We start from the raw sequence: 26,759 nt of genomic DNA on the forward strand, positions 1-26,759 counted from the left end.
TATATGATTTTTTTCAAAGTTATATCATGTTTCATATTTAGTGTTCTATTAAAGTACTTAGAATCACAGCCGGGAGATAAACAACCTATATTGTCTTAATCTTCAGATAATAAAATTGACCAGTTCATGCTTACAAAAATTCCATATTATGTCGTTTCATGTAATCTATACTTGAGACACTCATTATTCTATTTTTATCTCTTTAACATATGAGATATCTATGTATCTAACATAATGACAGGAAGATCCTGAGATGACAGGAAGAAATGCTAACATACGTAAAAATGAAGAAGGCTAGAAAAGTCTAACATAAATCTCTTTAAAATAGTTTTTTTTTTGAAGTATCTGGCTTTTTTCTTCTGCCTAATTGAGTTGAATCATTTATCATAATTGATTCTATCACCAATGCCTTCAAAATGATGAAATACCAGGCCTAAAACAGCTTGTAGAACATGCATCATCATCTCGCATGTCTGATTGAACATTTAGAAGTGAAAGAAAGAATAGCAGAAATTCAAGTTTCTATTCCCAAGATCCATACTCTTCTGTAAGGGAAATTAAAGTTTCTATTTCCCTTTACAAGGTCACGAAACTATTTTTTATACATGGTATTTCGCAAGATGCATTCTAATACAATTAACATAACTTAGGGGATTAAAAATGAGTTGATAATCAAGTGAAAATTCTAATACCAGTACAATATTTAAGTATTTAGATAACAATGTTTAATGAGCAAAGTAGAAAACACTGTGCATTTTTATATTGTATAACCACATTCATATTAAGTACTGACTGTGTACAAATTTTGAGCTGGCTGTAAGAACTGTTTAAACTCTCATGCTTTTCCAATGGTTTAAAGAGTTTGTCTTGGAGACTGTTACTGTGAGCAACTTAACTCTTACAGTATCAGCAGAAGTTGTACTCTCAATAAAGATGATTTTTTTGTTGATGTTGAACAGTATTTTGCCATAAAATAGACTGGGAATATCTTCAGTGCATTTTTTTGTAATGTATTGTTCTAGTTGTGTCACAGCTGCACACTGATTTGAAGATTCCATGGGAATTCTCATGTAGTGGTAGTGTTTGAAAGGTTAATGGCATTTGCTGCATTACTAATCTCTTCTTTAAGCCATGATTGACATTAATCTAGCCTCTGCTATTAAAACTGCTACAGGTCTCTTGTGCTAATAGATGATAACATATCATTAGTTTGATGGCTTCCATTGTTCTGTCCTTCATTAGAACACTTACAGTCGTGAGCCATGAACAAAAAAACTTCAATGTTTTCATTCAGAAGGAAAAATTACAGTAGGTTATCATTAAGTGCATTTGAAACATGAAGGACAGCTATTTTATGTAGCTGTCAAGTTTTTAAAAAGCATGAAGATGTGGTCATATAGATACAGCATTCTTACAGTTCAAATACCTGTAAATGCAATCTGCTATGACGGGTTTAAAAGGTGAGTGGACAGTATCCAGTTTTCAACAGCTACTGCTCTCTCCACATGGCATTCAAGTTACAAACTGATAGTTTAGTCTTTTAATCATCAAATCCAAACGAACTTTTTCACAGTATGTAGTGCAAGAAAACAGTGATTATCAAAGAACATATATTATTCAAGTCTTAGAGTTTTCAAACATTAAGACTAGCCTTGCTGTTGTATTCTTGGAATATAAATACCTCAAGTGATCATAGAATCACAAGGTTGGAAACAACCTATAAGATCATCTATTCCAACCATCTTCTCATTACCACCGCTACCACAAGCTACTAAACCATATCTATAGATATCTGAATATATAAAGTCCTGTGGCTTACCTACCTTGTCCAAAGCACTACTTTTTTATTACATTAATTGTACTGTAAAGTCAGAATCTATTTTTTCAGATTATTTTATCCCACTTATCTTCAATGCAAACTAACACATGAATCAACAGCTTATACAGAAGCTAAAAAATATATATATATATTTTGGAAAATGAACTATTTTAGAAAATATACTTCGTGTACTTCAAAATATACTTCAAAGCAGGTGATAAACATGATATTTCTTTACAAATATTTACATACGGCTTGTGAAAAGCCATTAACTCTAGCACAAAAAAAACTGGATATTTTTACTTGAGAGAAACAACAAAAAGGCTGATGTCAGAGGGAACGTATTCTAAATCTTACTATCAAACTCAAGTGCTTTGCTAAGACGGACATGAGTTTTTGTTAAGAAATCACTGGAATACTATGGCAGCTTGTATTAATGCTATGTTGTTTTCTGACTGAACTTCTATCTTATCAATTTTTTTTTTTTTAAACAATGAAATCCAACATAGTAAAATCTTGGAATAATCTTAATAGTAATAAGGACTCTAAGTACTTATAATAATAAGGAACTAAGGACTCTATTTCTCTCAAACACTTATATTAAAAGAAATATATTTTTTTCAGGAATTAAACAAAAGATCAATGAAAAAAATAAAAATACATGCTAAAAAATCCTCAAATTAAAGATGAGAAAACTCTTTAAGCTTGCTCCAAATCCTGCCACTTTCAAACAACCGAAACCTATTTTCCTGACACAAGATAGGTGAAGAAGAATGAGGAAAAAGGATGCATATGGTGGAAATATACTGCTTTAATGATGCATTTTAATCCCTTAAAATTCACATTAAATCCACAGATCTCTTTAGAGCTATAAAAAAATCAGTTTTGTCACAGTTTAGATTTATTTGCTGTAGCAGACGTCTAAGTCATTTCTGACAAATATCGCTTATTGCTATTTGCATGGAAAGAAGACAAATGGACAGGTAGACAGACAAAATTCCTTGTCAGGTGATGGAGTAGAAGTCAGAGAGAGTAATGACCGATTCCTGAGAAACTGAGTAAGAGGTGATATCTCAGGTGGCTTTGCTAATAGAATGAAAGTTATGCCAATGGTTTTCATTCTCTTTCACAGCTGAGGTGTTACAGCAGTATTACAGCATAATAAAATAAATTTTACCTTACTGGCCATAGACTTTCTGCTATTATTATCTAATGCTAAAGGTATCAAATATCATTGTTTTTAACTTTTCACATTTGCAGAAAGGATTAAAAACACATCCAGATTTGTTAGATTAATCAGTATATAAGCTGTAGCTGATTATTAGCATGAATATTTTCTGTGCTGATGTTTTTGGTTGGAAAATTTCCTATACTAATTCTGCTGTGTATTTTTTAGTAAACACGAACATGTTAAAGCAAACAATTCTATTTAAACATGGCTCAAAAGGTTAGAACATGTTTACATTATTGGATGTAAATTTATCACCTACTTTTGTAGTCTGAGTTCTAAAAAAACATTTGCCACATTTAAGACAACATTTGTATGTACTAAGTAATCAACACCTAAAACAGTCATGCTCAATTCATTACTCATCCTGAATTCTTTAACTTCTATTCTAAAATACTTTAACTTCTATGACTTTTTAGATGGATTCTTTAATGCGGCCAATCTAGCAAATATAAATAACTCTAACATATTCTAGGCTTCTGAACAACAATAATCTGAATATTAAAACAGTCATTTTTAAAGTAAGAAGATTCAAATTACTCCATCAGGAGAAAGACTGATTAATATTCAAACCTTACAACAAACATTAATCCATACTTTTATTTTAGATATTGGTGGTGGTCAGGGAAATTTAACTGACTGATGTGATTTATTGCTGGCTCAAGACCTTGTTCAATTTACTGGAAGAAAGTTGTAGAAATAAAGGACTTGCTTGCCCCTTCATGAACAGATTTCATAATATGAATATTGTGGTAACTCTGAGCAATAAAGTTAGCATTAAATTATCTCCTTAAGCTCCATGAACTGGATTAAGAAAGGCATTAATGAATCAAAGGATGTTGCACTACTGCTACAATCTTTGAATATCATGCCCTTGGAACTTCATTGAAAGCATATATTAACTAGATAAGTGGGCTACTAAATGTCTAGAGTAGGGACAGTTCTGAATAGAATCAAAAGTAGCTCACATTTTGAACAAGGTATCACAGGAGAGAGAATATACTATGAAGTTTCTAGAACTAGACAAAAGGAGATTTAACACCTTTTAAAACTCTGAACTCTTCTTTCTAACATCTTTATTATGTGTTTTTACTATGACAAACTGCTTTTGTGCACCTGGAAACTTATGTAACTCATGTCCTTTCTTGGACAGAAATTTTAAATTTAAGCGGCATTTCTTCATTTCCATTTTACTATCATCCAGTTAGTACTTCACTCTGTAAATGTGTAGGTAAGTCCTGCATCCAGGGAGCAACAATCCCAGCACCAGTACATTGTGGGAAGTAATTGGATAGCAGTTTTTCAGAAAAGGACCTAGAAGTCCTTGTGGGCACTAAGTTAAACTTGAGTCAGCAGTGTGCCCATGCCTCAGAAACAGCAAGTGATATCCTGGGTTCATCAGGCAAAATATTGCCATCAGGTGGAAAGAAATTATTTTTCCCCTCAGAACTGGTGAGACTACACCTAGAGTACTGTCAAGTCTGGGGCTGCCCAGAAAAAAAAAAAAACTTGCAGAGATTTATAAGAAAGCAGAATCTTCAGCATCTCAGAAGGCTCTGAAAGAGAACTATAAAAATTGAGATTTATAAATTCAGTATCCCAAGAGACAGATAGTATCTACTTAGTCCTTAGCATAAATAGAAAAGAAAGAAACACTGAGTATTCCACACCAGATAATGAGTGTTCAGACACAGTGAGAACATATTTTCCCCCCTCCTCTCACTGTTAGAAGGGTTAAGCAACCTCTGGCACAAGTTTTGATGTTCCATAAAAGCATGGCTAATGACAAGTTCTGCTAAGCACTGATTGTCAGGAAACAGCATAGCATACAAAGTAATTATTAATGTTTTATTAAGTAACAGCAACATTAATACAAATACCTTTAAAACAGTTAAAAAAATTGTTTAACAATTTCATTGATTAACAAAACAATTTCTGTAATGTAAGAAATGTAGCTCTATATTTTTTCTCATTAAAATAAATAATGCTACTATGTACTAGACTTTTTAAGTGGCTGTCAAAGAATACAGCTGCTGAGAGAGAAATAGAATATGTTTTCTACCTAAGGGCTGTTTCATTGTGCCAGACAACACTTTGTATCGATCCTTCTCTATTTATTTCTAATTTTGTTGCCGCTGATTGAGTCGAGCCCTATATCTTGTGATGGCTTACACGCTGTTAGGATGCAGCATTGTTGTGTGAAGTGCAAGGCAGCAATGTTCTTATTTTAAGCTCTAATTTAGTCTGATTTGCAACAAATTAGGTTTCTGTAAAGTAATATTTTAGTACTTAGGGAGGGAAGATTTAGGTTGGATGTCAGGAAGAAGTTCTTTACCGTGAGAGTGGTGAGGTGCTGGAACAGGCTGCCCAGAGAGGTTGTGGATGCCCCATCCCTGGAGGAGTTCAAGGCCAGATTGGATGGGGCCCTGAGCAGCCCGGTCTAGTATTAAACGTAGAGGTTGGTGGCCCTGCATGTGGCAGGGGGGTTGGAGATTCATGATCCTTGAGGTCCCTTCCAACCCTGGCAATTCTGTAATTCTGTGATACTTAGGGACATTTGCCTTCATGTTTTTTTTTAACATGGGTGGAAACTTTGGTTCTGAGAAGTCAGTGAAGGCTTTTGTAAGCTTCACAAAAGTCTTGGTAACTGTCCAATCATTTTTTAAAAATAATTTGACACTTCTCAATTTTAATGACAATACCAAAAAAAAGCATCATGTCATATCTCCATAGTTCATAGAAAATAGAAAAGGGCATAACTTCTTCTTTGCCTTTTCTTGATATAAAATAGATGCTGAATTATATTGCATTAGTTTACCAGACTATATTTTTACTACTCTGTTTTTGTAGAGTATAAGTTTACCACCATACATGTAATGATTATTCAAGAACAGGAATGGAAAAACAGATTGCTGGTCAATGGGTAAAACATTGAAAAATGGTACAATTGCACAATAATTCAATGGACTCTTTTAAGATTGTGTCCAAAAAAGAAAAATAAGATACATCATCAAGCATAAAGGAGCTGTACTTTCTCATCAATTACATGCTGTATATTCAGCTACATAACTGAAATAAAATAAACTGTGAGCATTTGTGAATACAATCTCCAATTTACTAAATTTTGTTCACTTTGTTATAGATGATACAGATGATCACTCAGATTCAAATAATATTAGCTAGAACTTTATAAGTCTAACTGGTGTCTTTGAATAGTTCACTCAGAGTTTGAGAAATAAAAGCTTCTCAGGGAAGGAAAAAGAGCAGAAAGCATTTTCTGAATTATCTTTGTTAACAGTTTTCAACAACTTCTACACTAATGTATTTATATCCTTTAAATTTAAAGGATTTAAAGTAAAGTTGTTGTTGTTGTTTTTTCTCCTCCTCTGGAGAAGGGACATGTATTATAATAAGAAAAATAACTTTGCATTTTAAAATTACTTTTAACTTTATTCCTAAATTTTTATCTAATTCATGCTCCTAAAATTATTTGTTAATGTTGGTCTCAATATTTTCAATCATACACATACAGTTCTGGATGAACATAATTTCCTAGTTGTCATAGTTCATTAACGATGACTAGGTAATTTTTTTTTCCAATTAAGATATGCCAAATTATTAATACATATATATTGCTTTACGTTCAATTCTGTTATTCTTACACTTGTTAGAAATGTAAACTTTTTTTTTTTTTAATGTTTTCTAGCAACAAGCCAGTAAAACTCTGAAGCATACAACTGGCATATATTTGGCTGCCCTTCCAGTAGCCCATTTAACTGTGCTTGGAAGAAAAACCTTGCCAGCATCCAGATCTCTGTATGAAATTGGCTAGTATGCAATTTATGCATTTACCTGCCAGAATTTTACTTTATTGAAAGTTAAGATAGAGACGTAATTATGTTCTCATATCCATGTCCATGGGATGTGAAGTGGCCACAGCTCAAGAAAGAACTGTTTGAAGTGTCCTGAAGCCATCTTAGGCACAGACTGCCTATCAACACCACCTGTCTTGGAAGAATTGTTGTCAAGGTTTTACTTGAAAAACTCTCACTCAGAAGCTGACAGTTATCAGTCATGAGATGCAACAACACTAAAATTATTACTGTCCCTTTTTGTCTTAAATTCTGCCTTTTGGAAAGGATTTCAATTTTCTACTCTACGCATTATTTCTCATCTTGTACATCTTTACCTTTCCCATTCTTAACTCTTTGATTAGTGTGTCACATTCTTTTTATGCTTCTGTGACACTAAGAAAAGGATACCCACTTTTTCTCTGCCAGATTTGAAAAACCAAATGTTGTTCTGGCATGTGGAGGTGAGGGGTGCTGGTGTTAGTAAAACATTGTGGAAGTCTCACAAATCATTGAGAAAAACATGCAATTAACCTAATACTGAACTCTTTTTCTGAAATCTGTGGCTCCTAACAGCTATACAGAACTGTGAACCTGTGACTGGACATATGTTCTGTAAAACAGTCAATTAATTACGAGATACTGTATTGTACCACCTGTTTTCATGTTACTCTACAGCTGTTACTGTATTTAGGTTACCTTAGGGAGGATGAGGTATGTCAAATGTATTCTACTTCAGACTTTGGATTCTGTGAAAGAATAAATACCATTTTTACACAGAGCAAAGTTCACATTCTATTGACATTAGAGGGAACTTTGCCATTAATAATTACTAGGACAGGTTTTCACCCTGGCACAATTCACAACAATTACCTTTCTTCTAACACAATGATATTCTCACTTTTGAATTCTTTCCAGGTTCATAAGGAGACATTTTAAATCTTCCAAATCTAAGTTTTCCTTTTATTTTCCTTCCTAACTTCATTTTGCTAAATTTATTTAAAAGAAATACAATAAAAGAGGACTACAGATTTTTCCCTCTTCTTTCAGAAGCATCTTATTTTGACTATTGTTAATGAAAAGTACATGGTTTCACTGCAAAAAGATAGTCATTCCCCCCCCCACACACACACACACACTGAAAGCAGACAAGCGTTTAAAACTTGTGTTTAAAATATAACTAATTTTCAAAAATTCTCAAGCCAATATCCATAAATTAATGCATAGGTGGCAATCAAACATGTCATAGAATATAACCAAAACATTCCTGGAGCAGACCATGAGTAATTAAACTCTTTTCTTCATTAGACATCATTCATATAAATGATACAGCTTACAATGCCATAACACAATAGAAAGTAGAATAATGACAGCACAGTAGCAAAGTAGAGAGGAGAGAGTAGAGAGGGAGAAAAAAAAGACTTCTTCCCCTTAGAAGGCCTCAGGAACAGAGAAATCTCCAACAAAGCACCTGTGCTTTCATTGCCAACCCTTAAATGAGGTCAGGGAAGTGCTAGATCTTGGCTCCACCCTTTCCAGTCACTCAGGTGCATTGCATGTACCTGAACTTCCCTAGGTTGTCCCTGCTTTTCCTCCAGGTGCTCAATCACTGGTTCAAGCCGTGACTTAGCATTTCCCCTACACTGCTTGTTTTTGAAACATTTTTTTTTTAAGGAATTAATCCAAGATGATTCAGATAGAATCATAGACTGGTTTGGTTGGAAGGGAAATTTAACATAATCTTGTTCCAACCCCCCTGCTATAGGCAGGAACACCTCCCACAAGACCAGGTTGCACAAAGCCCCATCCAGGTTGGCCTTGAATGCCTGCAGGGAGGGGACACCTGCAATCATACAATCATAGAATCTTTCTGGGCAATCTCTCTAGCCAACATGTTCCAGTGTCTCACCACCTCACAGTAAATAATTTTTTCCTAATATCTAATCTAAGTCTACCCTCTTCCAGTTTAAAGACATTTTCTCTCATCCTGTCACTACACGCCCTTATAAAAGGTCTCTCTTTGCTTTCCTGTAGGCTCTCTTCAGGTACTGGAAGGCCCTTCTCAGAACGTTCTCTTCTCCAGGCAAAAGAGCCCCAGCTCTCTCATCCTATCCTTGCAGGGGAGGTGCTTGAGCCCTCTGATCATCATTGTGGCTCTTCTCTGGATCTGCTCCAACAGCTTTATGTCCTTCTTGCATTGGCGTCTCCAGAACTAAACGCAGTACTGAAGGTGAGATCCCATGTGAGAAAAGCAGAGTGGCAAAATCACCTCCCTTGAGCTGTTGCTCACTCTCCCTTTGATGCAACCCAGGATATGGTTGGCCTTGTGGGCTGCAAGCACACACTGACAGCTCATGTTGAATCTGTCGTCAATCAACACTCCCAAACCCTTCTCTTCAGGACTGCTTGTGAGAATCCTTCTTTGTTTTTTTGGCTCAAAGCTTGCTTGACTTATTTCTTGTGATAAGACTCTGATTCATTTACTGAGGAGGCAAGTGATGGGTGCTACCGTGTGACAATCAACATCACTTCATGAACATTTGAAAGCACCTTCCTCCAGAACTGCTTGCCTCCAGAAGAGAATGTTCAGGAGTATTTACTGGTGGAATATCTGGCCTGTGACTAAATAGCTCCAGCTTGATATGGGAAAATTGGGGAATGTTACCATCGTGTCCTGTGAAAACAGGATGTAGGCTGGCATCCCCACTCCCTCTTATCTGCTGGCAAGGCCCAGAAGATGGAAACAAAGGAATTTCTGCTGGGATCCCAGAGACAGAAGCTGCCACTCCAAGGAGAGCTGACTCGACCACTTTGGACTTATAAATAAGTTGGTACTACCATTGAAAAGTGGCCATTATCACCGTGATCACTGTCATCAACAGAGCAACAGTGCCTGACAACCCACCACTACTAAAGATCAGTGACTGAACTATGAATCACCCTAGATCCATGGTGGTGACTATCTCCCTCTTGCTTCCTATAAAGACTCCTTGCTTCTTCTTTCCTATCTTTTCATCACCCTCCTTCCCTTCCCCATTACCCTGATTCATAATATTGTCCATCCTCCCCTTCCCTATCTCCCTGATTAAGATCTGTAATAAGCTGGTCGGACCAACACTTCAACCATTGTTTCTTAATCCCATGCCAGGTATACATATATTAAAAAGAACCTCATCTCCTTCCTATAAATTGGAGCAAGACACTGCTCTCAAGCCTACCTAGCCTCTGTGCTTGAGATTGCCCCAAACCATGTGCAGGAATTTGCACTTGGCCTTGTTGAATTTCATGAGCTTGGCATGGGCCCACCACTAAGCCTGTCCAGGTCACTCTGGATAGCATCCCTTCCTTCTAGTGTGTCAACTGCACCACTCAGCTTGGTGTTGTTTGCAAAGTTGCTGAGGGTGCACTTGATTCACTGCCCATGCTGCCTACAAAGATGTTAAGTAACACCAGTCCCAACAGTGATATACCTATAAATTTTAGACATTAAAGAGTAAAGCCACTTTTTTGTTGTTGTTTGTTTATTTCCACTACTGTTTCATAATCTTCTCAGGGTTCGAAATTTTAAGAAACTGACAAAATCCTTCCTGACAATAAAGAAGTGAAAATTTAGAGGTGATTTATGATCTATTTTTTCATGTGTAAAAGTAGAAAGGAGATTTTTGAGACTACATAACTTCTTAATCTAGGAGAAAGGACATAATAAAAGTAATGTTTAAAATTCAAATGAGAAAATTTACTCAGGCTAATAATAATGTGTCAGCTTTTAAAGAGTGGGAGTGATCTTACAACTGGAATAATTTACTAGAGAACGTTACTTGGTACTGCAAGTCTTGAGAGAAATTAAATGTTTTTCTGCATTTTACGTATTTCTTTTCATGAAAGAAAACTCATATGGTAAAGGCAAATTCATTTCTGCTCAACTGTAATGTTTTTTGTGAAACAGTGAAATTTAGGAAAAGTGAAATTTTACCACTTTCATAATTATAAAATCCTAAAGTCCATTATCTTTATTGTGATACATGCATTTTTCAACTAAAGATTTTTCTGAAGATTTGTAAGAGGTGTTCATTCTACTCCCCTTGTCAGGAGCATAAAGAAATTACCAGAAGAAAATTTTAAAAAAGAGAAGTGGTTAAATTCTATCAGCACCAGCACCTATAACCTGTATTTAAAAACCTTGAATACCATTTTATTTCCATTGCATAAAAAGATATGAAATTCTTCTTCATTTCTCAAAGTGTACACAGAAGTTGATGTGAGAACACAAGAACATTTATAGAGCAGAGATGAAAGCAAAGAAATGGGTTGTTTTCATGATTCGTTGTCTAGGTTGAGACAAGATTCTTGCTAGGGAAAATTTACCTACGTTTAAACTTAATTTTCTGTTCCTTATCTACTTTTGACTTACATATTTAAGCTACTTTAAAAAAAAATAATAGGTGAGTTCTTTGACCAATATAAATCTACAGTTTCAGTAATGTCCACAGAAGAGTATGAAAAGACTTACAACTGCAGCACTTAGTATATCCTATATTATTGATAAGAAGTGGCACTTCATGGAGAAGTAACATTCATAGAGCTGGAATTTTTGACAGATTTCATTTCTAGCATTAAGCTTTTTCACACTACAGAAAGAAAAACATTGAGTGTACTTCTGTTTTCCACTGATTTTACTGAAATGAAATATTTCTAGCTAAATATATTTTACCACATTTTGAAGCGTATTGTTGCGCTTTTTTCTTAATTTTTATTTTCTGCTATAAAAATTCTTCCATTCCCTTTATCAGTAACATGCTCAGTAACGATATTAGATCAAACTATAAATGAGTTAAATTCTGTTAATGAATTAAAAATAATTGTAGCTGAATTAGTCATGTAGGAAGCATTAGAGTCTGCATAACTTTCTGTAGTCAACAAGTGAAAATTCCAACTATGTAGTCAAACTTCATACATACGAGTTTATTTTTAAGGCTACTCACATAATGCTATTCTATCTATTCCATTATGTTTTGACTAAAAGAGGAAAAAATATTATTTGTGAGAATTTAGGTACTGTTTATAAAAGAACATTGAAATTCTGAACTATTTCCAAATTTTATAGTGGTAAAGCACCTTTAAAATCTATTGATATATTCAGGTGTACCTCAAAGTTTTTTTCTAATGTAACTGTATATATTATAGCTTTCTGAAATAACTGTATGGAAGCTGCTAGAAATTGTTACATTTGAGGAAGTGACCACTTAGAGACCTGTGAATAGCTCATGAAAATTTTAGGAATCATATAGTATATTTTAGATTTTTTCTTATAAAAGGCCTACATTATTACTGTCCTTGCACTTTATAAATATATATTGAAAGATAATCAGCAGCTAAGTTAAATGTATACGTATGTATGCATTTGAAATTTATGTTGGGTGAGCTGTATATCACTTGAAGAACTGATACACACTGAAAGATCTTCTGTCTTCTGTACAGGCACTGCAAAACAAAAGAGAAACATCATTCAATTTCATCCTCAGGGAGTGTTACTTATTTAAGGCTTCCAAATGTGGAAAAAGTCCTGAGTAAGCATAGCAAAATATACCGGTTTTAATTTCCAAAACACCTTTAAAGCCATACAAAAGGATTACTGATTTGAAGAGATTAACTTAATACTGCATCAATATTGATCTTATCATGTAATTATAGATTTGTTTTGTTTTGTTTTGCTTTGTTTTGTTTTTCTTTTTTTCCAAAAGTTTCGGTAAGGTTCAGTAAGTTAGAATGAGCCCTGTGCTCAGATTTATCTTCATTTTTTTCAGTTCAGAGATTTTCATGTCCTGCAAAATTAGGCACAAAGAAAATCTAATTTACTTTCTGTGAGTATAAAGTAAGGGCTAAAGTCAATAAAATTCCCTTCCAACATCTTAGTCACAAGCACTGGATAAAAACAGCCAATAGGATTTGAATGATTATATTTGCATTTAATTAACATTTGGCAGCATGTCTAAATCTCTGATGGCTAGTACATGAATAATGCCAGATCTCTATTTCTAGGGCAGGAAACTCGTTCATCTGAAAGTGGTTTTCTGTCTTTAAGAAGAAAGTCCAGGTCTTGACATATAAGTTGAAATAAATACACTCAAGTCTGCATCGTCTTTCTGATATCTATCCACCTGTTCTGGTATGACATAAAAAATGACTGTGCTCTTCCTGCTGTTGGGTTGTAGCACATCAGAAAGTATCCCACAGAACCATGACTTGGAGTGAAGTATCCCCGAAGAATAAGAAAAATATATAGTATCACAGAATCACAGAATCACAGAATTGTAGGGGTTGGAAGGGACCTCCAGAGATCATCGAGTCCAACCCCCCTGCCAAAGCAGGTTCCCTACCGTAGGTTGCACAGGTAGGCATCCAGGCAGGTCTTGAACATCTCCAGAGAAGGAGACTCCACCACCTCCCTGGGCAGCCTGTTCCAGTGCTCCGTCACCTCACTGTAAAGAAGTTCTTGCGCATGTTTGTGCGGAACTTCCTATGCTGCAGTTTCCAGCCATTTCCCCTTGTCCTATCTCCACTCACCACTGAAAAGAGTCCGGCCTCGCCATTCTGCCCCCCACACCTTAGATATTTATAGACCTGGATCAGGTCCCCTCTCAGTCTCCTTTTCTCAAGGCTGAACAGACCCAGTTCACTCAGCCTTTCTTCATAGGGGAGATGCTCCAGGCCCTTCACCATCTTCATGGCCCTCCGCTGGACTCTTTCCAAGAGATCCCTGTCTTTTTTGTACTGGGGAGCCCAGAACTGGACGCAGTACTCCAGATGAGGTCTTACCAGGGCAGAGTAGAGGGGGAGGATCACCCCTTTGACCTGCTGGCCACGCTCTTTTTAATGCACCCCAGTAAGCCATTGGCCTTTTTGGCCACAAGGTCACACTGCTGGCTCATGGCCAACTTGTCATCCACCAGGACACCCAGGTCCCTTTCCGCACAGCTCCCCTCCAGCAGGTAACTCCCCTCCAGCAGGTGTACTAGTAGTACTAGTAATGATTAAAAAAAAAAAAGAAGAAAAATACTAAAAGTAATTAATTTTGTTTTGTGATTATTTCTTCTTCCCTGGGTTTTGCTAACAAACTAGAGAAGCTCAGAGGCATCACACTGTCAAAGAGAACAATGAGAAGAAACAGACTTAAAGGATATACAAGCCTTCAAAATGTGATTCTTTGGGAGGATATATTTCAGTTCCTAAGGATCATATGGAACTAATATGAACTAGAGCTGGAGTGCATCCTTCATATCTCTACCTTCAGAAACTGATGAAATGCTTCATCACTACCAAATTTTCAACTATATTCTTATATACTTCTGTATACTTATATGTTAAGGTGACTTTCAACACAATTTACCAAGTCAGTGTAGTGGTCTTATAATAATAACTATATTCTGCAGGACTAATTTCAAGACATTGCAGCCATTTCATTTTTCAGTGTAAACAATCAGATTTTTAAAATCACTGAGAGAAACTGTATTCAAAAAGCTGGTAGAATCTCCAATAATTGCATTATAAAATAAAATGAAAAAATATATATTTTGGGCTTAAAAATGCTAAATCTCCAGCTCTGTGGAGAAGGACCTGTTGAAAAGTTACCTTAGTATTCAATGTTCCTTTTTTAACATGCATTGGGAAGTTAATCTTAACTGTTGAGACTTCAGAGTAAAATAAAGAGCCACACAGCTCCTCAGAGCAGTTTGACTGCTGATCCAAGCTGGAGTTTCAATAACTTTCAAGATTATTTTCCCAAACTTATTGGGCATTCAGTAGTTTATTCAGTTCAGTACTTAGTGTCAGGAAAAAGACAATAAAATCCCTCTGAATAAAGATGTGTGATCTTGGATATAAGATCTAAGCCAGTGTCTGTCTTTGCTTGGCAAAGACAAACAAAAAAACACACAATGAACTCAATGCATTTTCATTTTGCTCCTGTCATTAAAGTTACTTTTGTTATAAAACATGTAGCTTAGATAAATGGATAGAAAGCTGAATTTCAGCCAGTAATGTCTTCCTGCAGTCTGGAAAACCAATACTATCCTGGGCTACATGCAGAGGGACCAGCAGGCAGAGGGAGGTGATTGTCCTCCTCTGCCTTTGTGAGGACCCATCTTGAGTACTGTGTCCAAGCCTGGGGCCCCCATCACAGAAAGGATGTGAAGCTGTGGGAGTGAGTCCAGAGGACGGCGATGAAGATGATTAAAGGGCTGGAGAACCTCTCCTATGAAGAAAGGTTGAGGGGGTTCAACTTGTTCAGCTTGGAGAACAGAAGGCTCCGGAGACACCTCATTGTGGCCTTCCAGTATTTGAAGAAAGCTTACATGTAGGAGGAGAACCAACTTTTCACACAGCCTGATAGTGATAGAACATTGAATTTTGAATGAAAAACAGTGTGTGTAGTAAACTTTTGTATATCCAAATCTGAACCCTTTTGTATATTTATCTACAGTTTAGGATTAATGAAAAAGCAGGATTAATTGAACAGCAGGACTCTCCTGGCATAATAAGTTAGGAATTTTTTGGTCAATGATGGAAATTTGTGTAAAATGAAAAGCATAGGGAAACTGACTATGAAGTGTTCTCTTATTGCCAAGCCTTCTAAGAACACTTTTCCTACATTGATCTTCCACTTCTTCAGGCGTGCATTAAATATGATTTTATACAGAATGGAAGTCTCAGAATCTTTAAAATATAAGGATGGCTTAGCTTTATTCCTTCCAAAAAGTTTTTAAGAAAAGTGACAAAATTGTCATTTATTGCCCTTCTACGTAATGAAAATATATGAAGATCTTATTGCTGTAATTTTTTTTCATTATGAATTATGATTCACCAAGTAAATTCTAGAGACAAAAACCAAAGCACAAGCAATTCACTGTTAAACAACCAAGTCTGAAAACTTAGGTCTTAAAAAGTGCATTTTTCATTTGACTACTGTCGTAGTTTAAACTGTGATAAAGTTAATTTGTTGATAACACACTGATGTTTTCATTGTTGCTGAGCATTGCAATCATCGGAGTGTTGATTAAAAGTATCTTTCAGAATAAGTAACTTTCAAGGTTATTTTCCCAAACTTAATGGGCATTCAGCAATTTATGTACCTAGTGTCAGGAATTCATAGAGCAAAGTCCATTTGCTTTTCAGGATATCAGTCTGAAGTAGTCTTTTTGCTTTTTTTAATAATTTATTAACAGTGACAAAGCTATATATAATTTTTTACCTCACTGACAGAGACCTTATAGTGAATATAAGAAGCCCTGTTTAACCGGGGCTTAATAAAACTAAGCAAGCTATAAATCCAAGTGATCCAAAGAGGCAAATGTAACAGTTGGCAACATGGCCATAAAAGGAAATAAGAAATCTTTGGCTGCACTTATTTTCAAGTTCGTAACATATTTTTTTTTCAAAGCATGCAGTAGTCTGAGAAGTTTAAATCTTGGGCTGGTATTCAGTTTTCCATAAAAAATACCTCTAGATGGAAATCAATAATTGTAATTTTCTACCTAAGGTTAAAACATTAGTAAATTAAGTCCCTCAAAGGAGCAGTCTAGAAAATGTATTGTTTCACATCTCTAACAAACATGCATAGCATTTAGTAATCATTTAAAACTTCTGATTTAAAATTCTATCCATTGTGAAACATACCAGGTTTAAATCAGCTTTCACTATCTCTTACTTCTTCTCTTTTTTAAAAAAATACACCTAAAAGCAAAAGTTTACCGTCTAAATTGAGATAAATGCAGAACATGACACATGATAAATGACATGTCATACAAAGACTAAATAGAGTTTAACAGGAAAAAGTTTTTGACTTTACATGCTCTCCGAATTGTTTAAAGTTTAATGTTTAATGTTTAATGAAAGAGAGACGGAATAAGAAATCACTGTGAACAAAGAAGTATTCAATTTTTGCAAGTTGCCACTCTTCAGTAGGGCAAGTAATAACTATTAAGTAGTAATAAATTGAAAAGGAGCATTTATACTTAGATGATTAATGGAAACAGTTATTGGATGGGACACCAAATGAAGAGCCTCATCAAAGCCTTACATTTATAATTCACTGGAAAAAAAAAAAAAGCTTACTTACTATTATTCTGACAAAAACTGCAAAAGTGTGATTTAAATTAGTCTGAACTACAACCTTCAAATGTAATTCACCCTGCATTTCAGGGGTTTATTAAACTAGTATCTGGCTACTTAACTGCTATCTTCTTGGAAGTTCATCCAGACAAGGTGCAACCAACAGAATTGATTTTCTTCTCCAGTTTTGAAACACAGTTGAATATAATTTTCTACACTGCAGACTTGTGACAGAAATGTAAATAATCTGTACCTCAGTGTACACCTGGCATCAGTAAAACAACCTTCAAGATGTTTAGCACACATCATTCACCTATCCCTAATTCCTTCATTTCCAGCAGAGAAGTCAAGGCCTGGTGAGAACAAACAAACAAACAAACAAAAACTACCAAACTCTTGAAATGTTAACTTATTGTTATGCCCCTGATCAGACCATCAGACTCTGCAACATTTTCCCACCCAGATTTTGGCTGCTTGTGTCCAAGGCTAACTGCAGAGTATTTTCAATTACGATATGATGCCACTGATCTCCAAACTTAAAATTGCAGACATAGACAAAGAATGTATTTGTCAACTACAAGCAAATAGAAATATCATAAGAGAAAATATGTTCTGCTGGGATGTCCAATGTAATAAATACTATAAAAGGTGATTTGCCTATACTATATAATAAAATACATTTAAAAGGCCCAAAACCAATACTTAATATATTAACATACATGAGGTTCACGTAGCCAAGATTGGCCTGTAAATAGTCTATTATTTATTTCATATCTAAGAAGCTTCACAATTTAGGTAAAAATTCAGAAAAATTAAATTTCTAAATGAATCTGTTTTGAGGAGCACACAACGATTTTTTAATTTCTTTTTGTTCCAACCCTATAACTTTTCGAGATTAAATTCTGCCTTTTTCCTTATGTTGAAGTCAGTCGACTGCTAATTCTTTAAGAAGAGATTCCAAATCAATCACATTTCTTATGAAGTTTTTTAACATACAACCTACAGCAGCCTAGACAGATAGCTAAATGAACTTTCAGTTCCAAGAAAAGGAAGTTTACTGCTGAAAATTTATCTCTTGATGGATTATCCCTTAAAAGAGGAAATAAGAGGCTTCCCAGACCCTCCAACTGTGTAAGTAGATCTAGACAAATACGTTGGTTGGACTCACTAATTTGGTTCTATAAAAACAGGTAATTGACTTCCTAAATTAAATCAATAAATAATTAAGATCCTTTACAGTGATGTATCTAACAAGAAATTTATATCAAAGTGCAGTCGTATGGAAATTACTGAATGTTCCATCAAATAGTGTTATTGTGCTCTCTGTATCATTGTAGTTTCTAAGGAAATAAATAGGAGGCCTTACTTTCAGAGCACTGAACAAGAGAAAGTGTGCTGCACTTGTAAAAACCTGCACCAGCAGAGGTGAGATACTGTTGCTGTTGTCACTGCTGAAATACACCACCCAGTGCCTCACTGTGCTCATATCCACTACCTGATCTCCATAAATCTTCAGCAACTGTCAATAAAAGTCAATGGGTGCCATTTTTTTCCACATGGAGGAATTCTATGACACATTTTTGCTTCACACTTACTTCCACGTCAGATGCCATTCTGTCACACTGCTCCTCAGCTGCCATCTGTCACGTGCCATCAAAATGCAATAAAATATTTGTGGGAAGGTTCAACCTCTACTGCCGTACCACCAACATCCACCTCTGATGTTGTGGGGCAACATAATAAAGTAGGAAGCATTACTTTTGTAGCATTGCATGTATATTCATCTCACAAACCAACTACACAAACACTAGCTGTTCTCAGGCAACTCTGTCAACTGGGTCATTGTACATTTTCTTACTTGAACAGTTTGGCAGAGCAAAAATGCAAATTTTGTGATCTTCCTGCAGTTCTGCACTGTGGATAATTTCTTCTGAACAGGGTTGAAGGTAATCAGGATACAAAAATATACAGCATAGGCATCTGATCTCATTTCATCATTATGGTACAAGTAGTGAGTCGTATGAAGATTACACTTTGATTTTAATTTAAAAGGGTTTTACTGGTAAATTGGATTTTGTTATGCTTCATGAGAATAAATTTCATGAAGTGAGCTGAATTGCCTACCCTTACAAATTGATATGGATCAGAAGAGAAACTTCATTTCATGCAACCTTTGCAATACCCATACAGAAAAGTAAAATTTATTCTTGCCAGTCCTCTGTGGCTCTAATACATCAAAATTTATTTTTAACCAACTAGTTGCAAAAGTGTTCTATTTGGCTTGCTATTTACTTATCAGTTTAATTTTCATCTCTAATATCAAACAGTATTAAAAATATAATCTCCATTACATTTCTAGAAATACTTTCATTAATATATTTAATAGCACTAATTCTACATGTTCTTCATTTTCCTGCATTATTACTATGCCTTTTCAAGCTAATCTTTTTCAAAACAATTTGAAATAGCATTTCACTCATGAGATAATAAGTATGAATGTTATAAAAATTATTGGTGTTTTACTTTTTCTTTCCTAAATACCTAAATAGAGTATAATTGCCTTGTTTTATGTTTCTCAGAGGATTCTGTATATATTTTCCTTCATACTCTTCACTCTGGTCATAGAACTTGGTAAGAAATATATTCTGAAGTTATAGAATCAGTTATGTCTGTTAGATTCAATAAGAATTAAATAAGAACTAAAGATTTAGTGTAATGAAGAAATATTCAACTTGAGGTACATAAATATATAGTGTTCCTCAGTCCAGCAAATAATCATGTTAAACAATGTTTTAGTTATTATAGAATTAAAGGAGAGAAAAACATTTTCATGTTGTACTTAGACAATAATACAAAAAGAATTCACTCTGTTTTGCTTAAATGAATATTTCCTTATATTCTATGGAGTACTTCTGGTATTTAACTTCTTTTGTCATATATCCAGTCAACATATTTCATACTATTTGCAATTGCATACTGTTAGCAATACACTACTTGTAAATCACCTGCTGACAAAAATACAATATTCACATGTTAGTATAAAACTGTATTCCTAGAAATCGTCAGTCAGGGTTAAGTTTCAAAAAGACTAAGCTACAAAATATCAGGGTACTTTTAAACAAAAATGATAACAAAATGTAGTTATTCTTCTGTTAAAAAGTTTATTTCAAAACCATTCTTTTTATTTTATTATTTTTTGCACACTGTTGGTGTATCTTATGTAGTACTTATGGTGGTTTTTTTTATTTGTTTATTTTTCGTGTTTTTTTCTCCTGTAAAAATCATGCATCTAGTCCCGTAATAAGCAATATTAAAGTATTTGAAAGGAGTAGCAAGTGGCTGATGAACACAACAGTTGGATCCTCCACTGAGGCCAGAGCTAGCTTGTTAAATGTCACATGCTAAGCCAGAGTAGAGTTCGGGATCTGATCTGGGTTTGGTGATGTACAAAGTTTTCAATTTCAGAGAGACTGAGAGCAGCTAAATGTAAAGCTGTGTCTCTGTGTGGTTTTACTTACATATTTTAAACATGGTTTTCTATCATATATGGTCACATTCCAGCTGTACTGACATATTGTAATCCATTTCCCCACACCAGACAAAAATAAGCATTTTAGAAAAGTCGAACTGTACAGAGTAAGCAAACTGACATATGGTTAGCTCATACATTTAAGATTCATTTTTCTTGATATCATCATTTTCCTGTATTAGTAAATGTCTTCAAGCATTGTTTTGAATGTTTTGAAAAACAATGTAGTTTAAGTGAAGGATTTCTAATAAAATATTAGTCAGTTTTGTCTTACTGTTACATGTGCGTGCAAAGAAATTAACGTTTACATTCTTTTAAACATAAAAATGAAAATGTATTCTTGTCAAGACCATATAAACATGTTTGTTGTCAACAAAAGTATATCATGAATACTGTTGCCAGGCAACCTCCATGTGAGAATGAATACATTTCTGAGCACAGTTTACAGTGTAATATAAGATTATAGGTTACTTATGAAATGTTGAAGGCTACTCTTCTGTTTCTATGAAATGCACTTACAACACTAAAAAAAATTGGCATTTTAAATTCATACTAATTTTATATTTCATTGAATTTCATTGAAAAAGGCCAACATGAAAATAATGAACAGTGAAAAAAAAAAAAAAAAAAAAAAAAAGCAAAGAATCCCACCATTAAACTCCAGTGAAAAATATTTAAGTCCATGAGCAACACTGAGATCTTATCCACTCCAACAATTATGCTGTTTTTGTTTTTGTTTTTTTGAGGCAAATACTGTTTCCTTTAAGATTCCTTTAAGAGAGATCCTCTTCTATGAAAGTATAAGAACATATTCATTAAAGCATCAGTGTGTGGAAAAAGAATCATATGTAGATGCAGCAGTAATATTAATGCTATATACTGCATGAATTGGACATCGTACAAAGCTTCAGATATTTACAAGATAGCTCCATCAAATGGTACAATATGCTCACTCTACATGAAAACTAGTTCCAATTGTCTTAATAATCAGAATTAAAATTGTCCATATGTTGTGGAATCAGATAAAAAAAAACTGAGACATTTTAGCTTAGAAAATGGCAAAAATATTGGTTTGATCTTTAAATATTATCAAAATACAGAAACACGTAATCAAATTCTTGTTTCAAAACAAAGGAACAATACTCAAGCAGAACCTTCTATTTCTCATGTTGTCCCATTGTGATTAAGAAAAAACAGCACTAGCAAAGAACTTCCTCTGTTGCTAAAGGTATCTTAATTGAGGATTAAAATAAATCTAGAAAATAGTTCCTTTGAACCATTTTGTCTTCTCATCTTCCCTTTATATAGTTTGACTAAGTCATACACTGTGACCTTACAGTTGCTGGACAGATGAGCGTGGCAAAGTCAAGATATTATTCAGATGTGCAATTCACCATCATCAGTTATTGTATTGGTTTGCCAAAAAGGAACTACTGTTTCTTTTATTTGTAAGTATGTCTAGTTTTATAAAAAGCAAAAACATGGGAGGAATACTTGCACAATATAAAAAGTGTATTAAGCTACATTAATGCATTCAGATGACGGTAAGGGAAAAAGTGCTGGAAGGCTTCTCCTATGAGGAGAGGTTGAGGACTTATAGCTAGTTTAGTTTGGAGAGAACAAAGTGACCTGACAAGATCTCTATGACTTCATGAGCAGGAGAAATGGGCAGGGAGGTGCTCATCTCCACTGTAAGCAAATAAAATGTTGCATGGGAATGAAAAATGTTGTGCTCGGGAGGCTCATACTGGATGTAAGGAAAAAAATCTTTACCATTGGGGATGGTAAAAGACTAGAGGAGGCTTCCTAGAGGGGCAGTTGAAGCCCCATGTCTGCTAGCATTCAAGAGGCATTTGGATAATGTGTTTATTAATGCTTTAACTTTTGGTTAGCCCTGAAATGGTCAGGCAGTTGGACTAGATGATCTTGAAGGACTCTTCCAAGCGAACTCCTCTCCTCTCTTCTTCTCTACTTCTCTCACTTTCTGTAAAGAGAAAGTCATATGAACATCAGTATTTCATGCCAAATCTGCTATATTTACAAAGAGAGACAATATCCAGAAATATAAAGTACTCTTTAAATTTTCTGCTGTTGGTAGCATCACTTATTTCTATCTATTAAATGTGACAGAGAGGCCACATAAATAGCTCCAGCTATTTAAAATTTAAGGACTACTATAAACTAATGTATTTAGACTGATAATATGTAAATGAAATTATTAAAAGTTCAAGTTAACGCAGCTATTCTTATCTTAGGTTAATGTTTTAGGTTGAAATAGGTTATTGCATGCCTATGTATCTCATTTAGCACTAAAAAGAACAAAGAATATAGCTCAAGCTCTACATAAGTCAATGCTTTTTCTCAGGTATTGTAACAGACTTTGTTATTTATACAATATTATAAATGATTCATAGGATAATTAGTATTTATGGCTAAGATTGAATTGTTAATTAATAATTGGCATTTAATAACTTGCCTATCTTACTAAAGTTCCTTTGAACTATATCCCTTGTTTAACCCAGCTCCCTGGGTAATTTTTAATTGGGGAAAATAATATATTTTTAGTCCAGAGCCTCTTAATTCCATAATTGGTGCTGTTAAGTATGAGAGATATAAAACATTTTGGCTTCTGTGCAACTGACATAAAAATAGCAAGAACACTGAGGCTCTGCTAGTTGGAAACAAAAAAAATGAAAAAATCTGAAGATAGTAAGTGGGAATAATATGCCAGAAAAAAAAAAAAAGTTTCAGAACATTAAACTTTTAGGGAAATGGCTAATAAATACTCTGACCAGAGAATTCTGGATATGTGGGACTTGTGACGAAGGATTTAGGAAAGAACTTCCAAAGATGATTAGGGATTTAGGGTAGCTGATTATTTGTGATCTCTAAACACAGTATTTTGTGAAGGTTGTTTTTGGTTTTCATAGAATTTTGAAAGTTTAAATTTTACTCAAGCTTGTCTCAGATTTTATTTCTTCAAAGTAAGTGAGCTTGAAAGGTAATATCTATATTACCTCTGGAAGTAAGTTGTATCTTAGGTAACACATTCTGCGGGAGGATTTTATTTATTTATTTTATGTCTATATCATTTAGCATTGTCTTCAGATTTGGAAATCCATCATAGCCAAGAAGAAATTCTATCTCATCCCACTGAATTTGCACTGCACTAAAAAGCAACAAATTAGACTTATACCTAAATAAAATAAAATAAAATAAAATAAAATAAAATAAAATATTAGATGCAAACTGATTACTTTAAAATTATTATTTTATATTTAAGAAAGAAGGATAGAAGAAAAAGTCATGTCACCAGAGGTATCCAGATAGCAAAATCAGATAATGAAAAATATTAATTTCAACTCCCTGCTGTCCTTCAAGAAAAAAAAAAACATTCTCTCAGTTTTCCAGTATCGAAGATCAGTTTCAAAAATCTGCCCATAGTTAGGGAAGAATTGTTCCCAATGACTGTAAATAGCCCTTTCTTCTTGACAGCTCTGCTGTTGCAGTAATACTGCCAAAAGATATAGGCCTCAAGGTATCTACAGAATCAGTAGAAATGTTTCACTGTGAATAATGTATTTTGGCAGATATTTGATCATATCTTTGAAAAGTAAAACTGAAAGTAGACTTCCAAAGTGTTCAGGCATTTCATCTTTTTGAAAGAGATCCTTTGATGAAGCAATACAGACTTAGCTATCCTGTGTCTATTTTTCTCCCACTACATCAAGATATTAAGTTGTATAACTTTGATGAACATATCATCCCTTTCAAAATCATGGAAAATATTTCCAAATGCACATTAAAATAAGCTATCTGCAAATGTTACTTCTTTATGTTTCAGACCTAACTTTTTCACAGGAGCTTGAATACAGAGTAAGGCCTGAATCTATTCAGAGCTAGGTGTGTTCAAAACAAAAAAATTCATTGGAATTAGATTACTTTCTGTCTGAATGTGCATGTGAACAGTATGTGCTAAAAAATTAAAGATATCTGTCATCTATCTGGACTTCAGTAAGGTCACTGAACACAGTCTGTCATAGCATTCTTCTCTCCAAATTGGAAAGATATGGATTTGGTGGGTGGACTGTGTGATGGATGAGGAACTGGTTGTGAGATCATGCCCAGAGAGAAATAGTCAATATCTGCATGGAGATCAGTGATGAGTGGGGCCCATTAGTGATCAGTACTATGAGCAGTGTTCTTTAATATTTTCATCAGTGACATCAATGGTGGGATCAAGTGCACCTTCAGCAAGTTTGTGGACGATATGAAGGTGTCTGGTACAGTCGACAGGCCTATCTGATGTTATTCAGAGAGACCTGCACAAGTTGAGGAGTGGACCAAGTGAACCTCGTGAAGTTCAAAAAATCCAAGTGTAAGGTCTTGCACCTGGGTTGTGGCAATGCCTGTTATCAGTGGATGAAAGGATAGAGCACATCTCTGCCAAAAAGAACTTAGGGGTACCAGTGGATTGTAAGCTGGACACAGGCACAGAGATGTGTTTTCACAGCCCAGAAAGACAACCGTATTCTGGGCTGCATCAAAAGAAGCAAGGACAAAAGGAGTGAGGGTGGTGATCCTGCTCCTCTATTCTGTTCTCGTGAAAGCTCACCTGGAGTACTGTGTTCATATAAGGAGTCCTCAGTACAGGAGAGATGTGGACCTTCTGCAGCATATCCAGAGGAGGGCCACAGAATGATCCACCTCCCCAGTGAGAACAGGCTGAGAGAGCTGGGGGTGTTCAGCTTGCAGAAGAGAAGGTTCTGGGGAGATATGAGAGTGGCCTTTCAGTATCTAAAGGGGCCATAAGAAAAAAGGAGAGAGACTCTTTTGCAGGCTTGGTTGTGATAAGACAAGGAGAAATGGTTTCAAACTAAAAGAGGAGAGATTTAAACTGAGCATAAGGAAGACAACAAGGGCAGTGAGGCACTTGAATAGGTTACTCAAAGAGGGGATGGATACTCTGTCATTCCTGGAGGTTAGGCTAGACGGGGCTCTGAGCAACCTGACCCAACTGTAGGTGTCCCTATTCATTTCAGGGGAGTTGGATTAGAGGCCCCTTCCAACTTTGATTCTATGAAAATCAAGCTACACAAAACACATCGCATTTAGTCTTAGTCCTCTAATTATGTTATTTCATTATTTGATCTCTACAAACCGATCAAAAACATATGTTCCATGGGCAGAAAGGAATGCCTAATTTAGCATTTATTTAGAGCAGCAAATGGTTGCTTCCCCTTTGAACACTGAACAAACCTGATTATGAGCCTAACGTTAGATAGCCTGCATGATCTGTAAGTCACTAGAAGCCGAAGTACTTTCTGGATAGATTAAGTCTTGAAAGGAAAGAGAGAGAAATAGAGAGAAATTGTGGAGGCAATGGTAACTGAATGAAACTAAGTAGTAAAATCACAGTCACTGAAGTAATTGAATATTTCTAACTGTTAAAGTACATCCAGGCCATAAAATTGCTAACACTTTAAATTAAACTTCCAGGAAGGCTAGGGTAGGAAATTTTGTTCTCTAAAATTGCATTAGCCAATTGTACTATTCATTGAAGCAAAACAACTAACTAGATTTAAATGGATATAAGTGAGACCAAGTGGATACAGTCAACAAATGATCTTTCTTGAAATAAATTATTTTTTTAATACAAATCTTATTCGAGTGTTAAAAAATCAAATTAGTTTACAAAACTGAAAAGGACATGAGAACATTTTATTTTTTTAATAATTTAGACACTTTTCATATATCTTATTAATAATACATATGTGACACATAGATATAGGAAAATGATTTTTAAAATATAAATATAAGCATAAATATGTTACATGTATACATATAAAGCCTTGTATTCATATGCATAATCACTTTAAATTTTATACACATGCACAGGCATATACATATTTTTAATGAAAAAATAATTCATAAATAAATAAAAATTGATTTTGTTTTGGAAATAAAACAAATTTGGAAATATGTTTTTGTTTGTTTTTTAAGGAAAAATAAATCATGTAAAATCAATGTCTTTTTAAAAACGGGGAAATGTGTTATTTTATAGAAACTGTTTTTATGAATGTATCCAAAATAAATGGAGATTCACCATTTTTTTTTACAACTGTAAAAAATTCAAGTGTGTCCTTTGCCTTTATATAACTCTTTCTCACTTCACCTAGACAACTATTCTTAGTTTCAAACAGGAATGGTGAAATTTTTATCAGG

The sequence above is a fragment of the Lagopus leucura genome, unplaced genomic scaffold, assembly GCF_019238085.1.
Source record: "Lagopus leucura isolate 7727_CA_CO unplaced genomic scaffold, USGS_WTPT01 Super-Scaffold_100159, whole genome shotgun sequence".
In the NCBI taxonomy this organism is placed as follows: Eukaryota; Metazoa; Chordata; class Aves; order Galliformes; family Phasianidae; genus Lagopus; species Lagopus leucura.